The sequence below is a fragment of the Peromyscus maniculatus genome, chromosome 10 (assembly GCF_049852395.1).
Source record: "Peromyscus maniculatus bairdii isolate BWxNUB_F1_BW_parent chromosome 10, HU_Pman_BW_mat_3.1, whole genome shotgun sequence".
Classification (NCBI taxonomy): domain Eukaryota; kingdom Metazoa; phylum Chordata; class Mammalia; order Rodentia; family Cricetidae; genus Peromyscus; species Peromyscus maniculatus.
In genome coordinates, this window is record NC_134861.1 from 50,350,092 (window position 1) to 50,367,063 (window position 16,972).

Genomic DNA, 16,972 nt, shown 5'->3' on the forward strand with positions numbered 1-16,972 from the left:
AGGCATGATGTGTGATTAAAATTTACTTGAGGAGTCGTGTTTTGTAATGAATGGTGACTCTATAATTTGTTTGACTGGGGATCATCTGGCATTTTTCTACAAGTTAAAGCAGGTCCAAAGGTAAGGTGATGAAAGTAGGTAAAGGGGAATTTTTCCTGCCTATTTAATAAATACTGATAGTTACGCTGGGGTCATTTATTTTTGTTACTGTGGGACTAGAAATATTTATGAAGTTGTATAGGAATAGCATTGAACATTTACTATTTGTTTTATAGTCTAAACAATTTATATATACTAAAGTATGGCATGCTCATAGAAACACTAAGAGCAAAGAATATGCTATTATTTTCTGACTTGGATATATCAGAGAAGTTGGGCCATATGGCATGGTCACTAGTTATAAGTCATAGAATGGGGGTTTTAGTTCAACCTGAATACATAACTCATTCTTGGCTCATAGTCCGTGTTGTTTTTCTGTGACGATGTGTATCATTAATTTCTAAAAGTAGATGAAGGGGAATTGGCACAGTGGGGAGAAACTCCAGAACAAAGAGTGCTCCCTAGAAAACCTGCACTCGTTTGTCACAAGAGTTGTTGAGCAGTGCCCGCCTTGCTGAGTCAGAAGTGTGGGGTAGAACTAAACGATTCGCTGTACCAAGTCCTTTGATTACGATAGCTGATGCAGTTTGAGGGTCATCCGATGACATGGATAGTAGCAGAAGCACTGTATCCTAACTTGGTGCGGACAAGGATATTTACATATCTTACTTTTTCATTATTGAAGCTCTGGAGAAACAGTTCAGGTCTCCCTCTCCTGCCTTAGTGGTTAACGCCATTGTCTTGTGTGACATTTTCTGTTATCTTAAGCAGTGCTTGGGCCTGACTGCTGTGAAGGTCTGACCAAAGACCCCGCTTTCCTCTTGTGCTTGGTGATTTTGCTTTTTGTCAAATTCTGCCTTCAACTTTTCTTTGTATTTTCTCTAAGAAAATATGGACATACAATTAATGTAGAAAAGATATAGGTGTATATTTTGTGGAGAAAATCCTTTGTTAATTTTGAAATAAGGTGGTTATAATCTAGATGATTAAGAACTGACTCAGATCTTAATAAAATGTTCTAGTATTTTATAGTTATATCTAGACATTTTAATTTAACTGTGAAATTCCTATCCTGCTCCAGTGTTTAGTTGGGTACTCAGCCTCTTATGTGTTACTGTGACCAATTTAGAACTCAGTTACTGAACTTCAGCTTTAAAAAAGATTCCATGGCCGGGCAGTGGTGGCACACGCCTTTGGGAGGCAGAGCCAGGCGGATCTCTGTGAGTTTGAGGCCAGCCTGGTCTACAGAGTGAGATCCAGGACAGGCACCAAAACTATACAGAGAAACCCTGTCTCGAAAAACAAACAAAAGACTCCATGAAGCTGGGAGGAAAGTGGTAGAAAATGTAGAAGGATAGAGTTGGAGGGGAAGGAATTGGTGGATTAGGACAAGCTCATTATACATGTGTATGAAATTCTCAAACAACATTCTGAAAAAGAGAGTCTCCCAGAGCATTTATTACTGTATATCTGTGTGTCCTTCACAGCAATCACTGTAGGAGTGAAAAGATTCTTTGTAACCTTGCCATTTGTTTCTGTTTATGGTATCTTAACTTCTCACATACAGTTCTCATTTATTACAGCAGGCTCTTTCTTGAGTCTGCATTTGTTAAAGGTCATTTGAGAAGCCCCTTTAGTATTTAATAGTTCAGTTACATGTAGACTAAGTTGGCCCTTTTGGTTAAGTAGGAACATAAACATGTATATATAGTTTTTGTGGAACTATGAGCTTAAAATGGTAAATTCAAACTCAGAAAGAGTGGATCTGAGATCTGTTAAAAGAATCAAGAACTTCCAGAATCATTTTCTGGCATTAGAGAACAGTAAAACATTCAACTCATTTTATTTGCCTCTTTCTACGCATGACCACAACCTTGCTTTAACTAGGAAATCTTTTTTGCTGCCTCTCAGGTTCTTTCAGTTTAACTTAAACCACATGCTAAATATACATTTTCATTTAAAAAATAATTTCACATTCCTATTTCATTAATTTTTAATTTCCTCCAACAAGAATTTCCCACTCAACAGTGTTACAGACTCGCAGGGGCAGAGGCGTGGGAGTGAATCAGGGCTGTGCATCTGGCCGTGACAGTTGCAGCCTGTCTGTACTGCTGGTCCTGTTCCTCTCCTCCCCCTCTGAGGATGCTCAGGACCACAGCATGGCACTGCATTTATTTTACATAATACATTTCTGGAGAGTTTAGCACACGTTCACATATTGTTTCGTTTTATAGAAGATGTCTGAAATTGAGTGTGTACAGAAACATATTCCACGAATGAAATGCAATGATGTCTTTGTGTAATATTACCAACACTAGTCTTTTATTATTTTTATAGAATAGTCATATAGATTTTTGTTCAAACTGATATACTTTTAAGAGTGAAAGACAGTATCACGGCCACTTTATTACATTCACCATACAGCTAATCCTAATTCTGCTTTCTGTTATACTTAATTTTTCAGTGTTTGCTCCCTTCCTAAGTTATTATAAATTAGTCTGAATATTAAGTCAAGTTTTTTACTATTTGAATTTATATGATTACTCAGAACCTTTTCATCTGGTTCAGTTTTCTCTAGTAACATGGAAGACTTCCACAGAAAGTTAATTGTGTATGTGGGTGTATCTGTGCATGATACACATATAGCTGTGTGAGCATATGTTTAGAGGCCAGAGGACAACCTTGGATATCATTTCTCAGGAACCATCTACTTTGTTTTTGTTTTGAAACAATATTTCTCATTGACCCAGAGCTCACCAATTAGATTAGGCTGGCTGGCCAGCTACCACCAGTGAGACTCTTACTCCTGCTTTCCCAGCAACAGGATTACAATTGCAGGCTACCATGTGTGGCTTTTGTTACGTGGGTTCTGGAGACTGAACTCAGGTACTTGTGCTTCTCACACCTCAGTTTAAATGCTTTTTCCCTTCTTAAAGTTGTCATTTTCAAAATTCTTTAGAAATAATATAGCTGCATAATGTTTTCTAGAGTAAAACACTGCTCATTAACATTTTCATTGATTTTATAATTTTGTACTTTCTTAGACCCCAAATTTATTTTTTTCTTTCTAAAATTGTCTCATCTTTATTGAGGTCTAATTTGGTATATTTATATTTGGACACACACATAGTATGTAGAGTGATTTGATGCACCTCATAAATATGTCCTAACATTTCTTTTAAATAGTATTTAGAAAGATATAGTGATTTTTTTTAATGTTTTGATTTTTATTTTATTCTCATTTTTCTTTTCTGTTTTATCCCTGGTCCTATAAGAGTTTAGTAAATGTGCCTGATATTTGATCATTCGGTTAAACATAATACACCGAGTATTTTGAAGTTCCTGTTCAAATGTAGTACTATGCTAAGTATAGAACACTATGGACATGAGTATAAATAACTGAGTTTACCATCTAGTTGATCACATACTGTCATAACTGTATAATAAAAAGTACATTCTGGCAAATTACATACTAGAAATTTAAATCAACCGTGGAAATGGCCTATGTTTTAGGGGAGATAATATCTGTGTGTTTAGGAGTGTCAGACAAAGCTTGGTATAGAGCCTGTGTTGGACCTCGTGAAATTAATGGCTGTAGTGTTCACAGACTTGGCTAACATGTAGGACATTCTGTGATGTGAATCAGGATATAGAAACAATGATAGAGGGAGAGTGATGTGCTGAGTTTTCCTAGGGAAATCGTTTAGTTTGTTGGGAGTGTTAGATTGTCGAGACCAGGACGGCAGAGAACAGGATGCTGCCTCTTCGTTTTTTCATCTGCTTCTCTAGTTTCTTGCACCTTCAGTGTATGTATTCTGTAGGAAGTTTGTCATTAGGCAATTCCCTTTTTAGTTTTTAGAATTTCATGCAGGCCCATGGATTTAATTATCACTTCTATGTATCTTAGTTTTTTGAACTTCTCTCTAAAAGAGTGGTTCTCAACCTTTCTAATGCTATGACCCTTGAATACAGTTCCTCGTGATGTGGTGACCCCAACCATAAAATTATTTTCATTACTCCTTCATGACTGTACTTTTGCTACTGTTATGAATTGTAATGTAATATCTGATATGCAAGATATCTGATCTGTGACTCCTGTGAAAGGGTCCTTTGACCCCCCCCCTCTCAAGTGATCATGACCCACCGCTCTAGAATATTCCTTTCACATTTGATCTAGTAGTATTTCCAACTCCTGTCTTAGATGCTAGCAAAGCACATTGTTTTCTTTTTTAGAAAGTGTTATGCTGACTCAGTCACTATCTGAAAGAAAGTGTTTCTTATGGTTTTGGTTGTGAGACTAGCCTTTAACAACTGATCTATCTCTCCAGCCAACCTGGTCTACAGAGTGAGTTCCAGGACAGCCAGGGCTACACAGAGAAACCCTGTCTTGCAAAACCAAAAAAGAAAACGTTTCTTGTTCTCTTTTAAATTAGCTGTTTTTCTCACTTGCTTTATCAGCTTACTTAGTTTTCCTCTCATGTTGTAGTCTCATCTCTGCCTTCTAACTTCTCTGAACTACCCAAGTTTACTATTCTGTCATTTATAGCTGGCTTGACTATTGCTAGTCTTCCTTTCAAATCCATCTTGACTCTTACTGCTTGATAAAAACATTTTAGAGTACTATACTTTGTTATTTTCTCTTCTATTTAAAAACTTACGTCAAATCTCCACAGTCCAGTGGTCTAAAACTTTGATGAGCATCACAATTTGTAGCACAGATGGCTCGGCCCACACTCAGTTTCTTTTTCAATAGGTCTAGAATGAAATCCAATAATTTGAGGTTCTAATAACTTCCCTGGTGATGCTGCTCCTGCTGCTCCAATAGCCATTCTCTGAGACCCACTGCCATAGTCTACCAGATACAGTCTAGACTTTTTAGTTTTGCATTCATGGTCTTTTATATTTAGGTACAGTCTACCTGTTTGTCTAGTTGTGATCATTTACTATACAGCTTCCTCCATCTTTTTACCTTAACCAAGATGAATTATTGACAGCTTTTTATATACATCTTTTATTTCTAAGCCCTGTACTGGCTAGTTTTATGTCAACTTGACACAAGCTAAAGCCATTGGAGAGGAGGGAACCTCAATTTAAAAATGCCCCCTTAAGATCTGGCTGTATACAAGCCTGTTGGGCATTTTCTCAATTAGTGATTGATATAGGGGTATCCAGTCCATTGTCTGTGGGGTCACCTCTGAGCTGGTGGTCTTGTGTTCTTTAAGAAAGCAGGCTGCACAATCCATGGGGAGCAAGTCAGTAAGCAGCACTGCTCCATGGCTTCTGTATCAGCTCCTGCTTCTAGGTTCCTGTCCTCACTGCTTTTGATGATGAACTGTGATGTGGAAGCATACAATGAATAAACCGCTTCCTCCTCAGATTTCTTTGGTCATGGCGTTTCATCACAATAGTAACCCTAATAAATACAAGCTCACAGAGGCATTTTACATGTGATTTTTATTTTGCTTGTTAAAAGCACAGTCATCTTAGGGCTGGGGATGTAGCTCAGTTGTAGCTTTTGCTTAGCTTGAAGCTTGTAAGATTAATGTTAGTTTTCAGATTTAGTACAGGTAGAATCTCAGTATAAATCCTTCTTTTTCTCTATTATTTTCCATCACTATTCTTCCAACTCAGAGTTTGGAGTGGTCCTTTGTTTTGAACTGTATTACTGGTATTTTTATGTTTTTAATTTAGCTTGATCTGATTTCCAGTTTAATTCCCTTCATCATGTATTCTCTTTCGCTTTTATCTGGCCCATGTTAGTTACATAGTTACATGTGATGATTGACGAAAATTGATCTCTTTAGGGTATAACATACTGCCTAAAGAACCGCCATTTCCTAAGTATTATTGATAAATAATTTTCATGTTTGAGGAACTAGTCTATAGTTACTTCCCTGAATCTCACTGGTAGATCTGTTTAAAGTCCACCCTCCAAAAACCACACCTAACAATTGCACTGTGTTGCAAAGTAATGAGGTCTTTTAAAGATTAATTTTTTTTTTTTTTTTTTTTTTTTTTTTTTTTCCGAGACAGGGTTTCTCTGTGTAGCTTTGCGCCTTTCCTGGAACTCACTTGGTAGCCCAGGCTGGCCTCGAACTCACAGAGATCCGCCTGGCTCTGCCTCCCGAGTGCTGGGATTAAAGGCGTGCGCCACCACCGCCCGGCTTAAAGATTAATTTTCTTAAGCATCCAAGAGAAGGAAGTATCTTTTTAGTAGATAAACTTTTTTTTTTTTTTTTTGAGGTGAGTAAAAGCTCATGATTTTATTGTCTTTATAACAAAATCAGCTTAGAACTGGATAATTGTTGTTATTTGGTCTTGGGTCTTTTGTGCGGGTGAGGGGGGGCGCCATTCAGCTCCCAAATAAATCACACCACGGAGGCTTATTCTTAATTATGAATGCCCGCCCTTAGCTTGGCTTAGTTTCTTGCCAACTTTTCTTCACCTAAATTATCCCATTTACCTTTTACCTCTGGGCTTTTCTTTTTTTCTAACTTCTGTAAATCTTACTCTTACTCCGTGTCTTGCTGTGTAGCTGGGTGGCTGTCCCCTGGAGTTGTTCTCCTCTGCTTGCTAGTTCTTAGCTTTCTCCTCCCAGGTTTCTCCTTCTATTTATACTCCCTGCCTGCCAGCCCCACCTATCCTTTTTCCTGCCTTGCTATTGGCCAGTTCTTTATTAGACCATCAGGTGTTTTAGACAGACAAAGTAACACAGCTTCACAGAGTTAAACAAATGCAACATAAACAAAAGTAACTCACCTTAAAATATTGTACTACACTGGACCACTTGGCCCTTTCTCTTTTTACCACTTCCCAGTTCAAACTGCTCGCATCTCTTTGCTGTGGGATGGTCTGTATGTCAAATCTGTGGCTCTGATTGGTCAATAAATAAAACACTGATTGGCCAGTGGCCAGGCAGGAAGTATAGGCGGAACTAACAGAAAGGAGAATTGAGAAAACAGGAAGGTGGAAGGAGACACTGCCAGCCGCAGCCATGACAAGAAGCATGTGAAGACACCGGTAAGCCACGAGCCACATGGCAAGGTATAGATTTATAGAAATAGACTAATTTAAGATGTAAGAACTAGATAGCTAGAAGCCTGAGCCAAACAGTTTAAACAATATAAGTCTCTGTGTTTACTTGGTTGGGTCTGAGTGGCTCTGGGACTGTCGGGTGACAGAGATTTGTCCTGACTGTGGGCCAGGCAGGGAAATTCTAGCTACATCTCTTACTAGCCAGCACCCTCTTAGATCTGCAGTTAGGCTCAACACACTCAAGTCTCAGCACAGTCTTCTTTGTAGTTTTGGCCTTTTTGTGGAAAATAGGCTTAGTCTTGCCTACCATAGCCACTGTTTCCTGTCATAACACTGCTTTCCCTGGGCATACAAAGAACCATTGCCCTTCCTTTACTGTGTCACTTTGTGGGGCTGGTGCTTGCCACATTTCTTGCAGAATGTCTGGCATGTCTTAGGAACATTCACCAAGTTGGCAGGAGTGATATTGGCACCCAAAGAAAGGCAAGGCCTGCAGTGGGAGTGCATAGGAGGTCTCAACGTCTGTCTTTGTGAGAAAAGGCTCCTAATTTCTTAACGTTTATCTTGTGTGTGTGTGTGTGTGTGTGTGTGTGTGTGTGTGTGTGTGTGAGAGAGAGAGAGAGAGAGAGAGAGAGAGAGAGAGAGAGAGAGAGAGAGCGCGAGCGAGAGAGCGAGAGCAAGTACACACACTACTGCACATGTGTGGAAGTCAGAAGACAATTCGAGATAGTCAGTTCTTTCCTTCCACCGTGTGGGTTTCAGGGATTGAACTCTATTCCATGGGATTGGTGACAAATGCCTTTCCTCACAGAGCTGTCTTACCGGCTCCAAGTTTCTTCAAATCTTGATGACTTAGGTCCCTTTAAAAAAAAGTATTCTTTGAAAATTTCATACTTAACAGTAATTTGATCACATATCACTACCTTCCTCTGTGTCCCCCAATATTCCCTACGTTTTTGATGCATATTTTATATACAACTTAATACAGGGATTTTAGTTCAGTAATTTCTGAATTTTGAAGGATAGACACACGTTTGTATCTGTGCACAGTGTAATGGTATAGATTTTAGTTATACAGTTTGAAAAATCTGCAGACCTGTGTATTTATTGCCTGAACTAGATATTCATTTCAATCCTCACAGTATTTTACTAGAAGACAACAGAGATAAAATTTTGTGTTATATAATTGCTTGCGCATCATTTTGGATGGTAACTTTTCTCTACCTCTGCATCTAGATCTTATTCCCTTATTTTGTGATGTGTTTAAAACCTGCTGGTGATCTGATCCTGACCAGCGATGTTAGGATTGTCTCGTTACCAGAGGCCCTGTAGCCATTAAGAAGACACAAATGACATTTGTGTCTACAAACTGTCTTCTTTCTATGTATTGTGCGTTCTGTGCACGTTTTTGCAAAGCAGCGCCATTCCTCGTGTGCTTATCCCCTCTCTCCCTATTCTAGGACAGCTCTTAGAACATCTCTTCTCCTCCAATAGCTGTGTTTCCCATTTTCTCCTGAAACCTTCCCGTCTGCCTTATTGTAACCTTCCTTCTGTGTAAACATACTGAATAAAAACATTGTTGAATCAAATAGTCCCTTTTGCTCTTTGCTCCTTTCTTCCTCTTTGAGTACAACAAAATCTCTCTAGGAGGACATGTGTATTGTTTCTCTTGGGTTTTGTTTTGAATCCACCTAGCCTTTTGCCGTTGTTACTTGGTGTAGCTCAGTTTCAGCTGGACGGGCTAACTAATGAGCACCCTGAAATGCACTGTTTCCCTACCCCCTGACCCCATCTCTTTGCTTAGCCCTTGGTACTGGATTACAAATGCCTGTTGGAGTGCATGACTTTAGGCGAGTGCTGGGAATTCTAACTTAGGTCCTTACATTTACATAGCAAGCGTTTTATCTACTGAGCCATCTCCTTAGCCTCTCCCCAATTTTATGTGCCAGAAATCTAACCTGCCCTGGAAGTTTTGGGAGGCCAGGCATAATCAGTATTAATTCACAAGGACTCTACTCTCCTGCATGTTTTAATGTGGGCGAACAAAAGGACATGGGTGGGCCCTTGCTAAGCCACATGAGGATGAAAAGGCCCTCATCAGATTGAGATTAGACTAAGTACTGTCTAGAAATATGAGAAAGTCTATTTATCTTTATCATCATCAAAAAATTTTCAAATTGCTGTTCTTGGACATTTGGATACAGTAGTAGAAAATAGACTAAAAAAAGCTGTTCATTGAATGGAGGCTCTTGCCCGTTCCTCAAAGACCCTGGGCAGTGCCTGATTCAGTTCTGTGGTGGTCTTGGGGTTTTCAAGAAGTTTCTAGTGGGTCCAGGTAATACCTCTCTCCGTATGAAAATGTGTATCATGGGCTCTGATAACTGTTATTCTGTTTTAAAAATACATTTAGTCTATGACAACTATCTAGACCCCGAATTAAAAATATCCTCAAGTAATTAGTCATTAAATTTATGTAATTTTATTACTTATTAACTGTTGACAAGTTCTGCTTTTTTAAAATTAAGGGTAAAGAGCTATGTATTATTTTTAAGTTTGCATTGATTTGTCTAACGAGTCTTTTTGGGGAGCAGCTGGCATAGTCACAAGCTTTTTACTCTTGTAATGTTCCAGTGGCGGCATGTTACATAGTTGTGTGAGTATTGCTGTATGAGGAGTTCTGAGGAGTTGAAGAGCTTGATAAAGGGCAATAATGAATTAACACTTTTGATTCCTGTTACTAAAGCTGCCTTCTTCCAGTTGTATTCCCACTGATGTATGAGTATGTGGTTTTGTACAAAATGGATAAATCACATCCTTTTCTCAACAGCTTTGTTAAAATATCATTGATTTAGGATAAATTACATGTATTTTCCTACATAGTTAACTTACCCATATTTTTTAATCCTTTTGGAAGATGGAGAATTCTATCTATGGCCCTCTTCATCTGCCTATAGTTGGGTTAAAAACAAAACATTCTTAACATTCTTGTAGTCCAGGACTCCTGATGCTGAATTCTGTTAGTGTTTGATTTCTTAAGTTCTATTGCATTTTTATTTTGACAGTGGCTGTTTTTTTTGATGAGAGTTCTAGATTGGCAGTTTTTTTATTTCATATTTATTTGTGCTGCTCATGTGTTTTCTGCATTATATTTCATCTGATGAAACACTTGCTGTCTTTATCTCCTTCCTCTGAGAAGTATGCCTCTCCCATCTCTGGTTTCCTTTAAGACTTTCTGTTTGTGTCTGGCTTTAGCAGACACAGAACATAGACTAGTGTAGTTTTCTGATAACTGTTCATTTAAGATACTCTGCAGCTTTGCTATGCTTTCGTTTGCCATACTTAGCCATAAATCTCTGTTTTTCATCCAGTATTTTGTGTCAAAAATAATGATTTGGGTTTTGTTTTGTTTTTAAAACTTTAACTGTATATGCCTCTATTTAACATGCCTACTATGTATCTTAGCTTATTGAATATGTAGACGATGGCTATAAAACATTTATTTTAAATTATGTGCATATGTGTGGGGTATGTGTACATGAGTGCAGGTACCTTTGTAGAGGCCAGAAGAGGGCATCAGAATCTCGGGAGCTGAAGGTACAGGAGGTTGTGACCCGCCCATTGTGGGTATGGAGCTGAACTCAGATTCTCTGGAAGAGCCACAGAACTTATGGAAGAACCGTATGTGTACTTAGCCTCCGAGTCACCTCTCCAGCCCCTGTAATCTTTATTGCATTAAAAAACAAAACAAAATGTAATTCTCACCTATTTCACTTTCTAATTGGTCTTGAATGATTGATCTTTGAGTTTTGGCTTCTGTCCAGTAACTGGACTAAGTGCCTCATGGTGTTATTTTTTTTTTTTTTCTTTTTCTTTTTAGGAGACAGAATGACTCTGTTTGTAGTGCTGGCTGTTCTGGAACTAGCTCTGTAGACCAGGCTGCCTTGAACTCACAGAGATCTGCCCGAGTGCCGCATGTTTTAAACGCCATCTTGGGTGCAGGATATTGTGATTTATAAATGATCCCAAGCTTTCTTTTTGGGCAAAGTTACTTGGAGAAAGTTTAATTGGTGGGTATGAGGGGGGAGGCACTCATACGTAGACCAGTTTAGGTAGAATCATTATAGAGTTCATTTCAGGGTTAATATTCTTCAGTAATAAAGTAAAGCCAACCATAGTGTTCTCTCTGGTTAGTTCTGTATTAGGAGGTTTTTTTTTCACTCTGATTGAAATGGGCACTGTGCCCTCCTTGTGTGAGCATTAGAGAACATTGCTTTCTCTAATGTTTTAGATTAACTTTTTCCTTGGCTTGAGGAGATTCCTCACATGTGTGTGTGGAAGTCAGTTCAAGGCACAAAGAATCCTTTCTAGATGTTTCTGCTCACTCTTAAAACACAGTCCCATAGTCTCTTGAATCCTTTAGTCTCCCCAGAATCCTATTGTATATCTTTACTTGAGAGCAATGGCTTTATTCTTTTAGCTTCATTCTTCCTGTATGTAACATGTTCTAGAAATTGTTTCTGTAAATTTAGGACAATTTACCCCATTCCCTGAGCTACCAAAATGATTGATTCTGGTTTCTCCAGGATCACTATCCTTTTCTGCTTTGTGTTCAATGTCTTAAAAATTGGTGTCCATATAGTTTGCCTGGTATTTTAGTTGCTCTGTGTAGGAGGATGCTAAATCTAGTCTCTAACTTCATCTATACTGGAAATGAACATTCTGACTTACCAATTTTAGCAAGTAAAACATGGAGGTCTAAATACGTAATTTCTCCTTAAATATTCACAGGTTAATTCTTAATAATTTGGTGTATTATTGATGCTGTGCTAATTGGATATTGACTTATATGTTTACATAAGTATTAGTTTGCATAAATTCTATTTTTGGGGGCATCATAGAAAAGCAATTGATTCCATTATACAGTTACACTATTTATTCCACACTTACACAGTTAGTCATGGAGAATAACAGGCCCGATGCTGAGACAGGTCAGCCAAAATGGAGATGGCATCAAACTATGGTGGTCAAGGACTAACCCCTAAAAATGCAACTCTTATCAAGGATCAATTTAATTTTAAAAACAAAGACAAACCAGCAATTCACTCTTTCTCAACTTGACAGTTCACCAGTGGTATGACTGTCAGTTAAAAACATACACCTTACAATTTGGTGGTCCCAAGTTTTTTAAAACACACACACACACACACACACACACACACACACAACCATTTTACAGAAAGGAAAAGAATAATATGGAAACTGCTCAAAACATACACTAATGAGCAAAAATATAAGGGGGAGGAGGAACGTGTTGTCTTAACTAAAGAAACCAAGACTCTGGTTTACATAGGAAAGTGTGCATCATGCAAAGCCAGGTGTGAGGACTTTAAACTCTATGACTTGACCCTCCCCTAATTCCTGAATAAAAATGACATCTTGCAATAGTTATACTCATGGCTCAGACACCTACCTCACTTGACTCTACTCCTTATCCACTTTGGCCTCTTACTTGAGAATCTGAAAAACTTGCGGATATAGCTTAAGAAGAAAAATAATCACATGTAATATGCCCCATTTCTGAAGCTGCTTTAGACCTGGTTTGTTACTAGAAAATTCCTGAAGAAAAATTTAAATATAAGTCTGTGACTTTGTTGAATTAAGTCCCCAGTTAAGATTAGAAAACCCCCATGGTTTGGGCTAGTAGTATTGTTGGTGGCACCTATTGTAGCTGGATAGCTGAACAAAGTCTGTCTCAAACCAGTGTTCAGTGGTTCTTCTCAGGGTTCCGAGGACAACAAGGGGAGGCTAAACTACAAGTGCAGACATGTCTAGGATCCTTGTCCTTCTGGATCCACACTTCCTTCAGGCTCTTCATCATTATAAATGTTCTCTGCCATCTGCCACACTTGCATGATACTGTCTTCTGATACAGAACGAATCACCCAAGGTTCTTTGGGATTCCAGGAGAAATCAGATATCTTGGCAGTGTGACCACCATGAATAAACAACAACTGTGATGGGCCATCTTCTGCATTTTCTGGGGGTTGTTCTTCTCCAATGTTACTTAAATCCCAGACATTTAGCCTATGATCAGTACCACTAGAAGCCAAAATAGTCTCATTGTGAGGTGACCACTGAACTTGGAATATTTCATCCTTATGTGATTCAAAGGAATGCAGCTTGAGTTTCAGATTTCTCAGATCCCACAAGGCAACTAGTCATGTCAGCTGATCCTGTGGCAAGAATGAACTTACTATAAGGATTGAAAAACAGACAGTTCACTTCAGCAGTGTGAGCATTGACTGAGTGGCTTGGCTTGGAAGTATTGTTTGAACAAGTATCCCAAATCATAAGTTTCTGATCATCAGCAACTGACCCAAACAGAGACTCATGAAGCAGATGCCAGGAAACGTCCTCTACTACTGCTGTATGCCCTGTAAAGATGGTCTTTGCATCTACCACTTTGGAACTGCACTGATGTCCCATAGGCAGATGGTATGGTCATCTGAAGCACTACTTAAGTGCCCACTGAGATTTGGATTCCAAGAAAGACCATAACCTTCCTTCTGATGTTCACGGAGACGCAAATCTGGGTTGCACTCTCCAGAAGGGTCTGGTTTAGAAGGATGCTTTGTGTAGTCAAAAGCAAGCACATCACTGGATGGAGTCTTTGTTGCAGTGATGCAAGGGTTCTGGGGCATGTACCGAGCCGTGTTTACTTCTCCTTCAAGGCTGATCTTGATTTCTATTTCAATTTTCCCACTGACAGAGCCAAAACCTCCAAATTCTCCTTTTTCACTGTCATAGTGTGATGTATCAAACTGAGCATCATCATTAGGGCATCATCATTAGGGCTTCATCATTAGGGAGCTGGACACTGGCTATCACCAGGTGGTTTTGTTCATCAGATGTGTGTGTTCCCAGGACAAGCCGATGAGTGCTGAAATCTTTCCCTTCAGGCCTGGTTACATCTGGAAGCCACTGGGCAGTTAAACTGGGCCACTCCAGGGCATGGGTCATCACCAAATCATAAAGAAAAGGGGTGTTCTTCATTGCATAGAAGATCACACGTTCTTCTACTGTGTGGTCAAAGGCAGCTTCCTTGTTAGCCATGGTGGCAGAAAAGCCGGGAGGGGTTGGGGGGGGGGGCGGGGAGCTACGGGCGCTATTCTAGTTCTCATAAATTCTAAGATGGCAAAAAGACAGTCAAGTTAGTAATATGGTAGCTCAAGAATCTTGGAACTTAGGGCCAAAACCTAACGGTAGGTTTTGATGAGCTCCTAATGCCAAAGACTTTGGTACATTTCTAGTAGTAATGCTATCTACTTATTGTAACATTCATACAGCAGCAGCCCCCACCCCCTTTGCTGGAGGGGACATATTTCAAGACCTCCCAATGGATAGCATTGAATCCTATATAGTATATTTTCCCTGAACATACAGACCTATGGACAGAGTAAGGAACTGATAACTCATCATAGATTTCAGCAGGGTCATACAAGTTTCTCCTCTCAAGGTGAGAGTTTTCTTACTTTTTCACTAAAGGACATACTTTGTATCTCCTTTTGGCATATGTGATTTATTGGTATTGCTAGTCTTCTCTTTGGGGATATTATCAAGTATAATTAGGCTTACTTGAACACATCAGTGCTATAGTAATACCAAAGAGTAGACTTGATTACTGAGATAGCTTCTAAGTAACTAATGGGTAAGTACTGTATACAGCATGGATACTCTGTACAGCTAGAAATATTCACAGCCTGGATAGAAGAGGAACATCATGGTGAGCCTTCGTCACAGTACTCAGACCAGTCAGTACACAATTTAAATCATATATAATTAGTGAAACTAAAGAAAGCAAAACTTGAGAAAAATGGGACCGACCTGTTAGTATGTGAAAATACTAACAATTTTCCAACATGCCACAGGTACTCTTTGGCTAATCAACCCACTGTATTAATATATTTCAGAAATTCACTTAATACTAATGAACTTATTATAAAGTAGAAAAATCTGAGTCAAGTCACTGTTACAGGTTCTCTTTTAAAATCTCTCTGCCTCTGTTGCTCTATCTTTTTGTTTTTTGTCTTTTTGAAATAAAAACACAGATTTGATCAGTCTTCTGTCTATATATTTGGACTATTAATTTGGTGTTTTTTTCTAATGTCATTATAGTATCATCTTTAAGTTAATGGACAGATTAATGGAATTATAGTCAATTTTGTTAGATATTTTGGATTGTAATTATAATATTGGGGAGGAGTCATTGATACAGATCATATACTGATAGATTCCAACTCAAAAACATTGTATTTCTCAAGTTTCTTTGTAAATTAGTCACTTGAATCATCTATCATTTGTCTATTGACTGGCCAATGGAATCATTATTATAAGTAATGGTTAAGGTCTGACCTAACTTTACTAGTGTTGATAGTAATTATGAGGCCTCTTGGGTCTGAGTGCCTCTGAAAATAGAATTTGAAGAAGTCATTCTGGTGCATTTATTGCAGGTAAGCTGTGGCTTGGCTAACGGATTTTGAATTTGGGTAGCTCAGGGCATAGGAATAAATGTTCTGAATTGGTACCACAGGAACAGTGAGTTAGTTTGTAGTAGGTGGAGTAAAGTTATGCTTGTGTTACAGTATAAGCTGCGCAAATGATTTTCAAGTTTTTGTTAGCATTGTGTTTAAACATCTGAACTTAGGACTGAAAGTATTTTTTTTTCAGATTTTTAAATAATTTTATCTTTTGTTACTAGTTTTGTGAAAACATACTCCAATTTGTGTTCTTTTGTATTTTTAAATTATACATATTGATTGACTAATTGTGTCAACACACCTGTGACAGTCATGGGACAACTTAGAGAGTTCGGATCTCTCCTCTTCCTTGCAGTTTCTGGGGGATTGAAATCAGGTTATCAGGCTTGGTGGCAAGTGCTTGTGTTTCATCTCGAAAAGTGAGAATGTGGATGACAAGATGACTCAGCAGGTAAAGGCACTTGCCACCAAGCTTGATGACTTGAGTTTGATCCTGGAGCTCACGTGGTGGAAGGAGAAACTCCTTCGAGTTTTCCTCTGAAGCTCTATGTTCACACTGTGCCATGTGCATGAGTGTACACACAAATTAATAAATATAAAATAAAGTGGGCATGGTAGTAGTAATGTTTTTGCTGTACATCTTTCTGCTGAGATCCTGTACTAAGCTCTTTTCATATTGCTTTCAAGACAGGAAGACCCTGCAGTTGTTTCTGAGGAGCCTATCTGCTTTAAGTAACTCACTTATCAGACCTTGAACATTGGTGATTTTCATGACAAGTGTGCTTGTAAAATTCTCTCTGCTTCCACCGTCAGTGAAAAAGCTGTAGTTTTCTTCCATATTTAAGTTTTACATATTTTGGTTTAGAATATCTGAAGCGGTATTCTGTAATATTAGGAGTCAAGGTTTTATAAACATCTAGTAGTCCCTCAGAAGTTACCTATACAGTCAAGATGAAATTCATTTATTCACGCTTTTTCTTGATACAGGGTTTTGGTTGTAGCCCAGGCTGGACTCAAAGTCATGATTCTCTTTTAGCCTTCTGAGTACAGTGGTTATGAAATACCATGCCCAGCATTTATTCATACTTCACTAATACTGATTTATTTACTTGTGTTTGCAAAATACTGTTCTGTGCACACTGTGTATACATTTTAAATTTACCTTTATAACCATATGTGGGAGGCAGTTTTATTTCCCTCCTTGCTTGGAATAGCAATGGGAGACTAAAGAGAAGTTCAGTAGCCTGCAGATGTCTTGACAGTGGTAGAGTCAGATTTTGAACATATATCAGATTCCAGAG

At 38.5% G+C, this 16,972-nt stretch overlaps 1 protein-coding gene and 1 pseudogene across 6 annotated transcripts in view; one reads left to right on the plus strand and one right to left on the minus strand.

The window, feature by feature from the left end:
* The window catches only part of Stim2 (stromal interaction molecule 2), a 133,525-nt gene that overhangs the window by 60,563 nt on the left and 55,990 nt on the right, over window positions 1-16,972 (plus strand). The gene's annotated exons all lie outside the window — the stretch shown is intronic.
* LOC102907609 (histone-binding protein RBBP4 pseudogene) lies at window positions 12,622-14,247 on the minus strand (annotated as a pseudogene).